A 14,483-nucleotide genomic window follows, 5' to 3' on the forward strand; every position below is an offset into this window, starting at 1 on the left:
CCTAAATATAAGAACTAAAACTGTAAAACTCCTAGAAGAAAACATCAGGGAATAACTTCAGGACCTTGTTTAAGGCAATGAATTCTTAGGCTTTATACCAAAAGCACAACCACCAAAAGAAAGAATAGATAAGGGGGACTTCAAAATTAAAAACTTATGCACATCAAAGGATATTGTGTTAGTTTGAAGCTGTTATGTACCCCAGAAAAGGCCATGTTCTTTTAACTCATTCCTGTGGGTACAGACCAATTATGGTGGGACATTTTGATTAGGTTATTTCAAGGCGGGTCTTAATCCCCTTACTGGAGTCCTTTATAAGAGGATAAAGGACACGCAGAGATGAAATTCAGAGAGGTCAGAGAAGCCCCAGAGAGGCTGAGAGACAAGGACACACTCACAGAAGCTGAGACAGGAAGTCACTGAATCCAGAAGCTGAAAGCAATAAAACCCGGGAGAGAAGGACCAACAGACTCCAGCTATGTCTTCCCATGCGCCAGAGGTGTCCCAGATGCTGCAGCATTTCTTCAGAGAAGACATTGTCATGTTGATGCCTTAATGTGGACATTTCCATGGCCTTAGAACTGTAAATCTGTAAGCTAATAAATCCCCATTGTAAAAGCCAATCCATTTCTTGTATTTTGCATTTAAAGCAGTTTTAGGGTTTAATATCTACAACACATAAAGAACCTGTACAACTCAATCACAAAAAGACAAACAACCCAATTGAAAAATGGGCAAAGAACTACAGTAGGCATTTCTCCAAAGAAGATATACAGCCAATAAGCACATGAAAAGGTGCTCAACATCATTAGCAATTAAGGAAATGCAAATCAAAGCCACAATAAGATACTATTTCATACTCACTAGAATGGCTATTACTAAAAAAACAAAAACAAAAAAAACCACAAAACCAGAAAATAACAATTGCTGGCAAGAATGTGGAAGAACAGGAACCTTCATACATTGTTGGTGGGAATGTAAAATGGTGTAGCCACTATGGAAAACAGTCTGGTATTTCCTCAGAAAGTTAAGTTTAGAATTACTATATGATCTAGCAGTGCTCTTTCCAGGTATATTCTAAGAGGAATGAAAACAGGGATCGAATGGATTTGTATAAATGTTCAAAGAAGCATATTCACAATAGCTAAAAGGAGAAGCAACCCAAATGTCCATCATGAGTAAAGGATTAACAAAATGTGGTATATACATATAATGGAATACCATTCATCTAAAAAGGAATGACGTTCTCATACATGTTACAACATGGATGAACCTTGAAGACATCACGTTGAGGCAAAAAAAGCCAGACAGAAAGGAGAAATACTGTTGATCTCAAGAACATGAAATAACTAGAATAAACAAATTTATGAAGAAGAAATAGGTTACAGCTTACCAGAGGCAGGGGTTGGGAATGGGAAGTTAATGTTTTAATGGACAGAGGTTTTCTTTGGGGTGATGGAGAAGTTTTGGTAATGGATGGAGTTGATGGTAGCACAACTTAGTGAATGTAATTAATGCCACTAAATTGTGTATTTGAAAGTGGTTAAAATGGGAACTTTTATGTTGCATATATGTTGCTACAATTAAAAAAAAAAAACCACATAGAACTGTGCAATACAAAAAATGAATCCTACTGTAAATTATGGACTTTGGTTAAAATAAAATAATCATAATCATATTGACTCATCATTATAACAATGTACCACACTACTGTAAAATGTTCATAATAGGGGGAACTGTGTATATTAAGTATGGGATGCAAAAATTCTGTACTTTTGGGTAATTTTCCATGTATTTTCTGTAAACTTACAAACTGCAATAAAACAGAAAATCTATTAAAAAATAACATTTAATAAATTTTCTTTCTTATTCTAAAGTAATTAACTGAGTTTTAAAATCCAAATTTAAAATCAGATTACAGAAACTTAATTGGAGGAGAAAGAAACCCAAAAGATTCAAGATCACTTGAACTGTATCCAAATGTGCAAACATCTTTTTCTACAACTTCCTGTTTTTCCCCACTCTACGAAAACCTAAGTATTCTATGTTTAAGTATCTGAATATACAGCACTAAGTGGAAGATTAAATTATGTTTCACTGAAGCACTGTAAACTATACAACACAGCCTGGAAAGATGATATATAACTATATGTATAAAGTTGAGAGAGGTCTGTAAGAATACTGCTGAAGGAAAATAAAAAACAACAGTGTAACATAAGTCCCCCCTCCCTTTTTAGAAAAGTAAACAACAAAGGATATATTGTGTGGGTGTACACTCTAAAATGTGCTTAGTAAAACTATTTTCACTTTGAAAACAAAAGTTAACAAGCCTGTGTCTTTTTGCAAACCACACACTGACAGGCCCTCAAGCTAATTTGAGAGCGAATGGATTAATGATTGTTAAGGAACAGTTTTTTCCACTTAGAGTTTATTTTTGTTGTATGAGACTTAGTTTTATTTTCCTCTTAGAAACAGTGTAATTGTCCCCGAACTACTTTCCTATGACTGCATCCCTTTCCTCATAACTTAAAATGATCTTTATCATGACTAATCTCCTTTATAAACCAACAACTCATTTGTCTATCTCCACACTAACATTACAGAATTAAATTGCTAGAATTTTTTAAGTATATTTGATCAAGTTCTTTGTCTCTGTTGGATTTTTTTTTCCAATGTCATATTTTCTTTTCTAGATACATTTTATACTTATTTAAAAATAACTTCACATCTTAAATCACAGTTTACATGCATGATTTAAAAATCATCCGAAAAGTTTCATAATCTCAATTCTGCCATTCAGCTCCCAGAAAGTTCCCCTTTTAATGGTTATTCTTTCTGATAGTTAGGCATTATTTCTTGATTTATCAGCTTGAGACATTTTCTAGTTTATTTCCTACTATAAAGGAATGAAGATTTAGGTTCCTTCAATATCTGGTCTGCCTTTCCCTCTTTTCTCCTTACATACATTCCACCAACAATTCATTTTTATTACCACTAGCCAGAGGATCTTTCAAAATTAGATAATATCACCACTTACTTTAAAATACAATGCCTTCTCCATCCACATTAGTATTCTTGATCTTGAATGTCCTAGGATGATTCCAAAATTAACCTTTGTACTAGTATAAATCTTGCATCCCATCTCCTAATTGAATTAGCTCTGATAGTTTTCCATATTTCTTGGATTCTTGAGACAATCACATTGTTCTTTTTTGATGTTTCCTGAGAACATTCATATCTTTTTCCTTTTCTTGTCTTAATATATTGGCCAAGATATTAACTCACATTGAAAGCATGAATAATTGTATAGCCATCTATGTCTTGTTCCTAATTTTAATATTAATCTTCTTGTATTTTGCTATTGTGGCTGGTGGTTAGAGGCCTTTTATATTAAGTTCTTTAGTTTCCTTCTCTCCTTATTTTGTAAAAATTATTTAAATTTCTTTTAAGCGTGATTAATTTGTAAAAATTGATTTTTGGCATCTATTGAGATAATTATGGAATTTGTTTTAGGAATCTTTAGCATTGCTGTTGGATTGACTTACTAATATTTTATTTTGGGTTGTTGCCCATTTTAACATCTTCAAACCCATATTTATTGGTTTGCAATTTTTCATCTTACCAAACCATTTCTTCCTTCTTAAAATACTGTTTTCATTTGGCTTCCTGACATCACATTATCCTGATTTTCCTTCTATTTTCTTGGTTACTCTGTCTGAATCTCCTCTGTACAATTCTCTTCTATGTGACCCACATGTAGGGAATGACTCAGGGTTTGATACTGAATTACTTGTGTGCTGGAAAACATTCTACTGGCTCTCAAAAAAAAAAAAAAAAAAAAAAAAAGCCATGATTTGTGACATTTGCCAATGTCCCTGGTGCAAATATTCCCAACATGGTCAAAATTCAAGCTACCAATGTGGTATCACTGAACAGAGAGTTAAAAAGTGTGAACAACTGTTTCTCTCAAGCTAGCATGAGTCAACTAGTCTAGCATATCACTGGACTGAGTTCTCTTTTCTTTTTGCACTTTCTCTCTAGAAGATATAGTTCATTTCCACGACTATGGTATCAATTTTGTATTTGTAGCTCAAACCTGTTTTTTGAGCTCAGACACAATATTTAATTGCCCCTTGATGTATTCAATGGGATATTACCTAGGCACCTGAATCAAATCCATAGAACTTCCAATAAAAACCACAAAATTAAAAAAAACAAAACCTCTGTCAGTTTACTAGATCTTCTACCACTGATATATTTCTCCCTCTATCCTCTCCATCTAAATAAATGGCACCACCATCTACCTAAAAGTTAAAGCCAGAAATGTGAATTTCTCTGTGAACATTCCCAGATCAAATTCATTATCTGTGATGATTTGACTTTGTTATGTATCCCATAAAAAGCCATGTTCTTTAAAGCAATCTTGTGGGGGCAGACCTATTGTGGGTGGGATCTTTTGATTAGATCATTTCCATGGAGGTGGGTCATTCAAGATGGCTCTTGATTAGATTACTGGAGCCCTTAAGAGAGCTAAGAGCTGACACAGACCCAGATGCTTGGAGATGCAGACAGAATGACATCCGGAGATGCTAAACTAAGAGATGAAGCCCAGAGTTTGTCCCAGAGAAGCTAAGAAAGGACCCCCAGACACTTAAAGAGAAATGCCTTGGGAAAATGAGCAACGATACACTGATGTTGAAAGGCAGAGAGAAGCTAGCTAAGAGAGACAGAAGCCCAGAGACATTTTGGAGAAAGCCATCTGAAATAAGAACCTGGGAGCAAAGGACCAGGAGGTGCCAGCCACATGCCTTCCCAGCTAAGAGAGGTGTTCCGGATGCCATCGGCCTTTCTTCAGTGGACATATCCTCTTGCTGATGCCTTAGTTTGGATACTTTTATGGCCTTAAGTGTAAATCTGTAACCTAATAAATCCCCCTTATAGAAGACAATCCATTTCTGGTATTTTGTGTAACAACGCTATAGCAAACCAGAACACCACCTGATCCCATTTCTCTAATTTGCTTTGGATTAATTAATCTACTTATCTTATCCTTGAAAGCCATCTTCCTACCTAGACTACTGCAATAGCCTCCTAACAGGTCTCTATTTCTATTTTGCTATTTTCCAATTCTCTTGCTGCAAGGTAGTCAGAGTAATGTTTCTAAAATGTAAGACATACTACTCCCCTACTTAAAATTCTTCAAGGGCCTGTTATAGCACTTGTAATATTTTTAAACTCCTTCTTATCATACTGAATAAAGCCCCCAGATATTCTAGCAAGCATATATCTTGAAGATTAACTGATAGAATTCTCACTCATGCCACTTCACTTCAGCCATAAATATCTTTTCAGCAAGTCAAATGTTCCAAGTTCTTTTCCAACTCAAAACCTGTTCCTTCTGCTCTTCCCACTGCTGCCACAACCTGGCTTTTCTCTGAGCCCTCACAGACTGTTTTTTTTCTTTTTTTTAATCTTCATTTTATTGAGATATATTCACATACCATGCAGTCATACAAAACAAATCGTACTTTCCATTGTTCACAGTACCATTACATAGTTGTACATTCATCACCTAAATCAATCCCTGACACCTTCATTAGCACACACACAAAAATAACAAGAATAATAATTAGAGTGAAAAAGAGCAATTGAAGTAAAAAAGAACACTGGGTACCTTTGTCTGTTTGTTTCCTTCCCAATTTTCTACTCATCCATCCATAAACTAGGCAAAGTGGAGTGTGGTCCTTATGGCTTTCCCAATCCCATTGTCACCCCTCATAAGCTACATTTTTATACAACTGTCTTCGAGATTCATGGGTTCTGGGTTGTAATTTGATAGTTTCAGGTATCCACCAACAGCTACCCCAATTCTTTAGAACCTAAAAAGGGTTGTCTAAAGTGTGCGTATGAGTGCCCACCAGAGTGACCTCTCGGCTCCTTTTGGAATCTCTCTGCTACTGAAGCTTATTTCATTTCCTTTCACATCCCCCTTTTGGTCAAGAAGATGTTCTCCGTCCCACGATGCCAGGTCTACATTCCTCCCCGGGAGTCATATTCCACGTTGCCAGGGAGATTCACTCCCCTGGGTGTCTGATCCCACGTATGGGGGAGGGCAGTGATTTCACCTTTCAAGTTGGCTTAGCCAGAGAGAGAGGGCCACATCTGAGCAACAAAGAGGCATTCGGGAGGAGGCTCTTAGGCACAACCATAGGGAGGCCTAGCCTCTCCTTTGCAGCAACCGTCTTCCCAAGGGTAAAACCTATGGTAGAGGGCTCAACCCATCAAACCACCAGTCCCCTATGTCTGTGGTCATGTTAGCAACCATCGAGCTGTGGTAGGCCAATACCCCTGCATTCTCCACACGCTCCTCAAGGGGGCACTACATATTTTTTCCTTGTTTTTCTTTTTTTTTTTTAACTTTCCCTTCTTTTTCAAATCAACTGTATGAAAAAAAAGTTAAAAAGAGAACAAACATACAATAAAAGAACATTTCCAAGAGACCATAACAAGGGAGTAAGAAAAAGACAACTAACCTAAGATAACTGCTTAACTTCCAACATGTTCCTACTTTACCCCAAGAAAGTTACCTAATATAGCAACATTTCTGTGAACTTGTTCCTACTATATCCATCAGAAATTAACAGACCATAGTCATTCCTGGGCATCCCCAGAACATTAAATAGCTTATCTGTTCTTCTTGGATTATTGTTCCCCCTTCCTTAATTGCTCTCTATTGCTAGTTCCCCTACATTCTACATTATAAACCATTTGTTTTACATTTTTCAAAGTTCACATTAGTGGTAGCATATAATATTTCTCTTTTTGTGCCTGGCTTATTTCGCTCAGCATTATGTCTTCAAGGTTCATCCATGTTGTCATATGTTTCACCAGATCGTTCCTTCTTACTGCCGTAGTATTCCATCGTGTGTATATACCACATTTTATTTATCCACTCATCTGTTGAAGGACATTTGGGTTGTTTCCATCTCTTGGCAATTGTGAATAATGCTGCTATGAACATTGGCGTGCAGATATCTGTTCGTGTCACTGCTTTCCGATCTTCCGGGTATATACCGAGAAGTGCAATCGCTGGATCGAATGGTAACTCTATATCTAGTTTTCTAAGGAACTGCCAGACTGACTTCCAGAGTGGCTGAACCATTATACAGTCCCACCAACAATGAATAAGAGTTCCAATTTCTCCACATCCCCTCCAGCATTTGTAGTTTCCTGTTTGTTTAATGGCAGCCATTCTAATCGGTGTTAGATGGTATCTCATTGTAGTCTTAATTTGCATCTCTCTAATAGCTAGTGAAGCTGAACATTTTTTCATGTGTTTCTTGGCCATCTGTATTTCTTCCTCAGAGAACTGTCTTTTTATATCTTTTGCCCATTTTATAATTGGGCTGTCTGTACTATTGTCATTGAGTTACAGGATTTCTTTATATATGCAAGATATCAGTCTTTTGTCAGATACATGGTTTCCAAAAATTTTTTCCCATTGAGTTGGCTGCCTCTTTACCTTTTTGAGAAATTCCTTTGAGGTGCAGAAACTTCTAAGCTTGAAGAGTTCCCATTTATCTATTTTTTCTTTTGTTGCTTGTGCTTTGGGTGTAAAGTCTAGGAAGTGGCCGCCTAATACAAGGTCTTGAAAATGTTTTCCTACATTATATTCTAGGAGTTTTATGATACTTTCTTTTATATTGAGATCTTTAGTCCATTTTGAGTTAATTTTTGTGTAGGGGGTGAGGTAGGGGTCCTCTTTCATTCTTTTGGATATGGATATCCAACTCTCCCAGACCCATTTGTTGAAAAGACCATTATGACTCAGTTCAGTGACTTTGGGGGCCTTATCAAAGATCAGTTGGCCATAGATCTGAGGGTCTATCTCTGAATTCTCAATTCGATTCCATTGATCTATATGTCTATCTTTGTGCCAGTACCATGCTGTTTTGGCAACTGTGGCTTTATAATAAGCTTCAAAGTCAGGGAGTGTAAGTCCTCCCACTTCGTTTTTCTTTTTTAGAGTGTCTTTAGCAATTCGAGGCATCTTCCCTTTCCAAATAAATTTGATAACTAGCTTTTCCAAGCCTGCAAAGTAGGTTGTTGGAATTTTGATTGGGATTGCATTGAATCTGTAGATGAGTTTGGGTAGAATTGACATCTTAATGACATTTAGTCTTCCTATCCATGAACATGGAATATTTTTCCATCTTTTAAGGTCCCCTTCTATTTCTTTTAGTAGAGTTACATAGTTTTCTTTGTATAGGTCTTTTACATCTTTGGTTAAGTTTATTCCTAGGTACTTGATTTTTTTAGTTGCTATTGTAAATGGTATCTTTTTCTTGAGTGTCTCTTCAGTTTGTTCATTTCTAGCATATAGAAACATTACTGACTTATGTGCATTAATCTTGTATCCCGCTACTTTGCTAAATTTGTTTATTAGCTCTAGTAGCTGTATCGTCGATTTCTCAGGGTTTCTAGATATAAGATCATATCATCTGCAAACAACGACAGTTTTACTTCTTCTTTTCAATTTGGATGCCTTTTATTTCTTTGTCTTGCCGGATTGCCCTGGCTAGCACTTCCAGCACAATGTTGAATAACAGTGGTGACAGCGGGCATCCTTGTCTTGTTCCTGATCTTAGAGGGAAGGCTTTCAGTCTCTCACCATTGAGTACTATGCTGGCTGTGGGTTTTTCATATATGCTCTTTATCATGTTGAGGAAGTTTCCTTCAATTCCTACCTTTTGAAGTGTTTTTATCAAAAACGGATGTTGGATTTTGTCAAATGCTTTTTCAGCATCTATTGAGATGATCAATTGATTTTTCCCTTTTGACTTGTTAATGTGTTGTAATACATTGATTGATTTTCTTACGCTGAACCATCCTTGCATGCCTGGAATGAACCCCACTTGGTCATGGTGTATGATTTTTTTAATGTGTCTTTGGATTCGATTTGCAAGTATTTTGTTGAGGATTTTTGCATCTATATTCATTAGGGAGATTGGCCGGTAGTTTTCCTTTTTTGTAGCATCTTTGCCTGGTTTTGGTATTAGATTGATGTTAGCTTCATAAAATGAGTTAGGTAGTGTTCCATTTTCTTCAATGTTTTGAAGGAGTCTGAGTAAGATTGGTGTCAGTTCTTTCTGGAAAGTTTGGTAGAATTCCCCTGTGAAGCCATCTGGCCCTGGGCATTTATTTGTGGGAAGATTTTTGATGACTGATTGGATCTCTTTGCTTGTGATGGGTTGGTTGAGGTCTTCTATTTCTTCTCTGGTCAGTCTAGGTTGTTCATATGTTTCCAGGAATTGTCCATTTCCTCTACATTATCCAGTTTGTTGCCATACAGTTGTTCATAGTATCCTCTTATAATTTTTTTAATTTCTTCAGGATCTGCAGTTATGTCACCTTTTTCATTCATTATTTTGTTTATATGGGTCTTCTCTCTTTTTGATTTTGTCATTCTAGCTAGGGGCTTGTCAATCTTGTTGATCTTCTCAAAGAACCAACTTTTGGTGATATTTATCCTCTCTATTGTTTTTTTGTTCTCTATGTCATTTATTTCTGCTTTAATCCTTGTTATTTCTTTTCTTGTACTTGGTTTAGGATTGGTTTGCTGTTCATTTTCTAGCTTCTTCAGTTGCTCCATTAATTCTTTGATTTTGGCTCTTTCTTCCTTTTTAATATATGCGTTTAGTGCTATAAATTTCCCCCTTAGCACTGCTTTGCTGCATCCCATAGGTTTTGGTATGTTGTGTTCTCATTTTCATTCGTCTCTATATATTTAGCAATTTCTCTTGCTATTTCTTCTTTAACCCACTGATTGTTTAGGAGTGTGTTGTTTAACCTCCAGGTATTTGTGAATTTTCAAGTCTCTGATAGTTATTGACTTCTAATTGTATTCCATTGTGGTCAGAGAATGTGCTTTGAATAATTTCAATCTTTTTAAATTTATTGAGGCTTGTTTTATGTCCCAGCATATGATCTATTCTGGAGAAAGTTCCGTGAGCACTAGAAAAGTATGTATCCTGGTGATTTGGGATGTAATGTCCTGTATATGTCTGTTAAATCTAATTCATTTATCAGATTGTTTAGGTTTTCAATTTCCTTATTGGTCTTCTGTCTGGTTGATCTATCTATAGGAGAGAGTGATGTGTTGAAGTCTCCCACAATTATTGTGGAAACATCAATTGCTTCCTTTAGTTTTGCCACTGTTTCTCTCATGTATTTTGTGTCACCTTGATTGGGTGCGTAGACATTTACGATTGTTATTTCTTCTTGCTGAATTGCCCCTTTTATTAGTACGTAGTGGCCTTCTTTGTCTCTCAAAACATCCCTGCATTTGAAGTCTATTTTATCTGAGATTAATATTGCTACACCTGCTTTCTTTTGGCTGTAGCTTGCATGTAATATTTTTTTCCATCCTTTCACTTTCAGTTTCTTTGTGTCCCTGTGTCTAAGATGAGTCTCTTGTATGCACATATTGATGGTTCATTTTTTTGATCCATTCTGCAAATCTATATCTTTTAATTGGGGAGTTTAATCCATTTACATTCAACGTTATAACCGTGAAGGCATTTCTTGAATCAGCCATCTTATCCTTTGGTTTATGTTTGTCATATTTTTCCCCTCTCTCTATTAATATCCTTTATTGTACCCATACCCAATCTCTTTAGTACTGAACCTTTCTCCCAGTCTCTCTGTCCTTTCTTTGTTTCTCTGTCTGTAGGGCTCCCTTTAGTATCTCCAGTAGGGCAGGTCTCTTGTTAGCAAATTCTCTTAGCATTTGTCTGTCTGTGAAAAATTTAAGCTCTCCCTCGAATTTGAAGGAGAGCTTTGCTGGATAAAGTATTCTTGGCTGGAAATTTTTCTCACTCAGAATTTTAAATATATCGTGCCACTGCCTTCTCAGTTCCATAGTGGCTGCTGAGTAGTCACTACTTAGTCTTATGCTGTTTCCTTTGTATGTGGTGAATTGCTTTTCTCTTGCTGCTTTCAGAACTTGCTCCTTCTCTTCTGTGTTTGACAGTGTGATCAGTATATGTCTCGGAGTGGGTTTATTTGGATTTATTCTATTTGGGGTTCGCTGAGCATTTATGATTTGTGTATTTATGTTGTTTAGAAGATTTGGGAAGTTTTCCCCAACAATTTCTTTGAATACTCTTCCTAGACCTTTACCCTTTTCTTCCCCTTCTGGGACACCAATGAGTCTTATATTTGGACGTTTCATATTATCTATCATATCCCTGAGGTCCATTTCGATTTTTTCAATTTTTTTCCCCATTCTTTCTTTCATGCTTTCATTTTCCATTCTGTCATCTTCCAGGTCACTGATTCGTTGTTCAACTTCCTCTAGTCTTGTACTATGAGTGTCCAGAATCTTTTTAATTTGGTCAACAGTTTCTTTAATTTCCATAAGATCATCCATTTTTTTATTTAGTCTTGCAATGTCTTCTTTATGCTCTTCTAGGGTCTTCTTGATTTCCTTTGTCTCCTGTACTATGGTCTCATTGTTCATCTTTAGTTCTTTGAGTAGCTGCTCTAGGTGCTGTGTCTCTTCTGATCTTTTGATTTGGGTGCTTGGGCTTGGGTTATCCATATCATCTGTTTTTTTGATATGCTTTATAATTTTCTGTTGTTTTTGGCCTCGTGGCATTTGCTGAACTTGATAGGGTTCTTTTAGGATTTGTAGACCAATTGAAGTCCTTGTCTCTAATTTATCAGATCTACAGCTTCGTGGAGTACACTTTGTCTAACTAACCAGCAGGTGTCGTCCACGAGCCACCTGTTCTCCACAAGCCAGTTCTCCCCTGGTTAGCCTTTTTGGTGAGTGGAGGAGTGAGTCTTGTGGGGTCCAATTGGTGTACCAAGCTTGTGTGTGTAGTTGGTGTTGCCTGCCCTGTATATGGGGCATGTTTCTGGGCAGTCATGGAGGGGGGGGGGTGGCTCTAACAATCAAATCTCCCTGGTGATCCTAGAGTTTTAAAGCTGCTGCAATAGTCTAATCCTTCAGTTCAGTCCTGCCAGAGTTTGTCTCTGCCACTGACCCACAAGTCCTTGGTATTGGCGTATGGCTCCTGAGACTTGCAAGTGGGCCCGTCTTCCAGGCCGTGCACCCCGGGTCCTCTGTTGAGGGATGACTGTGCTATGTCACAGGTGAGTGCCCCCCCAGGGCGGTTCTGGGCTGCTGGGCTGTGTAGGGAGGCTCCCAGTCTGCTGAACTGATGGCTGAATGGGGCTTTGTTAATTCACACTGCTCCACCTTCCCAACTCTAGGACAATCAGCTGAGGTTGCAGGGAAGGCTAATGTCCACGCCCAGTTTTGTGGTGTGTGCCTGTTATTTGAAGCAGTTCCGTCACACTGGGTTGTCTGGGGCAGCTCTGGGCTATGGGGCTGGCGATGGGCAGGAGTGTTTCCTGTCCACCAGGATGATGGCTGTGAGCGGACACCCTCCTTTTCTTGGGAAGTTGTGGTGTTTAGTGAAATTTCTCAGCCAGTGGATTATTGCCTTTTGTCTCAGAGCTCTCTTAGTTCTGCTCTTGTCTTGACCTGCCCAAATTGCAAGTCTTTGAAGCTTTCTGTATTGGGCTTTGTAATTGTTTTACAAAAAGAAAAAAGGATTAAAAAAAAGGGCCCTCCTCAGAGATCTAATGGGCTACTGAAATGCTAAGAGACAAAGCAATTAGGGCCATTAAGGAAAGGTCCACAGGGCAGAGAGATCAGCTTTTCTTCGGGATCTGCATATGAGCCTCAGGGCCTGAGCTCTGCCCTTCCCCTTTCTATGTTCACCAGAACTCCAAAAATCCTCCTCTTTTATTTTGGAGTTTTTCGTGTTTTTTTTTTTTTTCTATGCCTGTCTCCTCTCTGCTGGGCTGGCTGCCCTGAGATTCTCTGGTGTCTGGTCTCAGTCTATCTATGGTTGGAGTTTGGATCAGTAGAATGAGTTTCTGATAAGGGCTGCCACTGCAGTTCTCCCTTCTTCCCGGAGCTGACAGCCCCTCCTCCCACGGGACTGAGCCTGGCAGGGAGGGGCGCGGGTCCCCTGGCTACAAAAACTTACAGATTTCGCTGATCTCAGCAGTTCCACGTTTTCATGAGTGTTGTATGAAGTATGCCCAAAGTCAGATTGCTCTGTGGTGTCCAGTCCACGCAGTTCCTGGCTTTCTACCTACTTTCCTGGAGGAGTAACTAAAACATACAGCTCACCAGTCTGCCATCTTGCCCCGCCTCCCCTCCCAGACTGTTATCTCCTAAAAAGGTCTCCATTATTTTCTTCACTTATCACAATTATAATTATGTACGTTTTTTAAATATAGGCATCCACAGAATTATAAACTTCATGAGGGCAGGCACCATGTCTATTTTGTTTATCACAGTATATCCAGTGCCTATCATTGTTTGTGGTATCTTATAGATGCTCGAGTACTTTGGCAGATTGAGTGCAGGTGTGGAGCTGAAAAGAAGGAAATAGGTTAAAAGCTGCTTGGAAAAAAAAAATATTGTATCTGTACTTTATGTGCCTTACTGGATGTATATTCAGTGTTGTGTTGGAGGCAGGTTGTAAAGACCTGTGAGAACCAACTATCATATATCCAGGAATTTTGTGAGCCACAACCACCAGTAGCTTGAAATCAGCCGCAGCGGGAGTATTTTACCATGCAAATTAACATTTATTTGTTTGTTTCTTTGTTTATTTAGAGAGCTGGCTTACTAATACATCAATGTTTATACTTCATATTTTTAAAAGTGGGGAGAAGGTGCCTTTGTAAACTCCTCTCTCCCATCCTGTGGCATCATAGTGACTATCCCCCTTCTCCCTAACAATTAACTACTTTTATTGTCTTACATGAGAAAGGTTCCAGACTCAGGAAATCAGGTACTACAATAACCAAAGGAGAAGAGTACACTTCAAGGGAGGGCAAGTAAGTGAAAATCTGCATGCTGAGGTAGGATGCCCACCTTTGCTTCCCCCATCCTGCAGCCTTCATAAGCTCTCTGAGCAAAATACTGGAAAATTCTTCTCAGGAGAACTGTAATAAAGGAACCTCTAGACACCAACATTTGAAGGATCCCACAGAAAAGGCCAGCAGATAAACCAAGCACTTTATGGAAGGGTCCCCCAAATATACAGAGAGCCTCCACTTAGCTTCCTGGTATCTCATTTTTAAATTTGAACAAACAGCCAAGGATCATACTTATTAATATTTACGTAGATCCTGAAACAGGTAAAATACTATGGTGGTTTAGACCTATATACCCTACATAAACACTTTCTTAAACTTAATCTATTCCTGTGGGTGTGAAACCACTATAAGTAAGACTTTCAACTTTGTTCTTTTTCAATATTGTTTTGGCTATTGTGAGTCCCTTGCAATTGCATATGAATTTAGAATCACAATGGCAATTTCTGCCAATCTAGCCTGGATTCAGATAGGAATTTTACTGGATATGTAGATCAATTTGGGGAGTACTGCTATCT

General features: G+C 38.0%; 1 protein-coding gene across 15 annotated transcripts in view; it reads right to left on the reverse strand.

Moving 5' to 3' along the window:
* The window catches only part of CLASP2 (cytoplasmic linker associated protein 2), a 279,413-nt gene that overhangs the window by 62,235 nt on the left and 202,695 nt on the right, over window positions 1–14,483 (reverse strand). The window lies entirely within an intron of this gene.

This window comes from Choloepus didactylus, chromosome 1 (genome assembly GCF_015220235.1).
Source record: "Choloepus didactylus isolate mChoDid1 chromosome 1, mChoDid1.pri, whole genome shotgun sequence".
Classification (NCBI taxonomy): domain Eukaryota; kingdom Metazoa; phylum Chordata; class Mammalia; order Pilosa; family Megalonychidae; genus Choloepus; species Choloepus didactylus.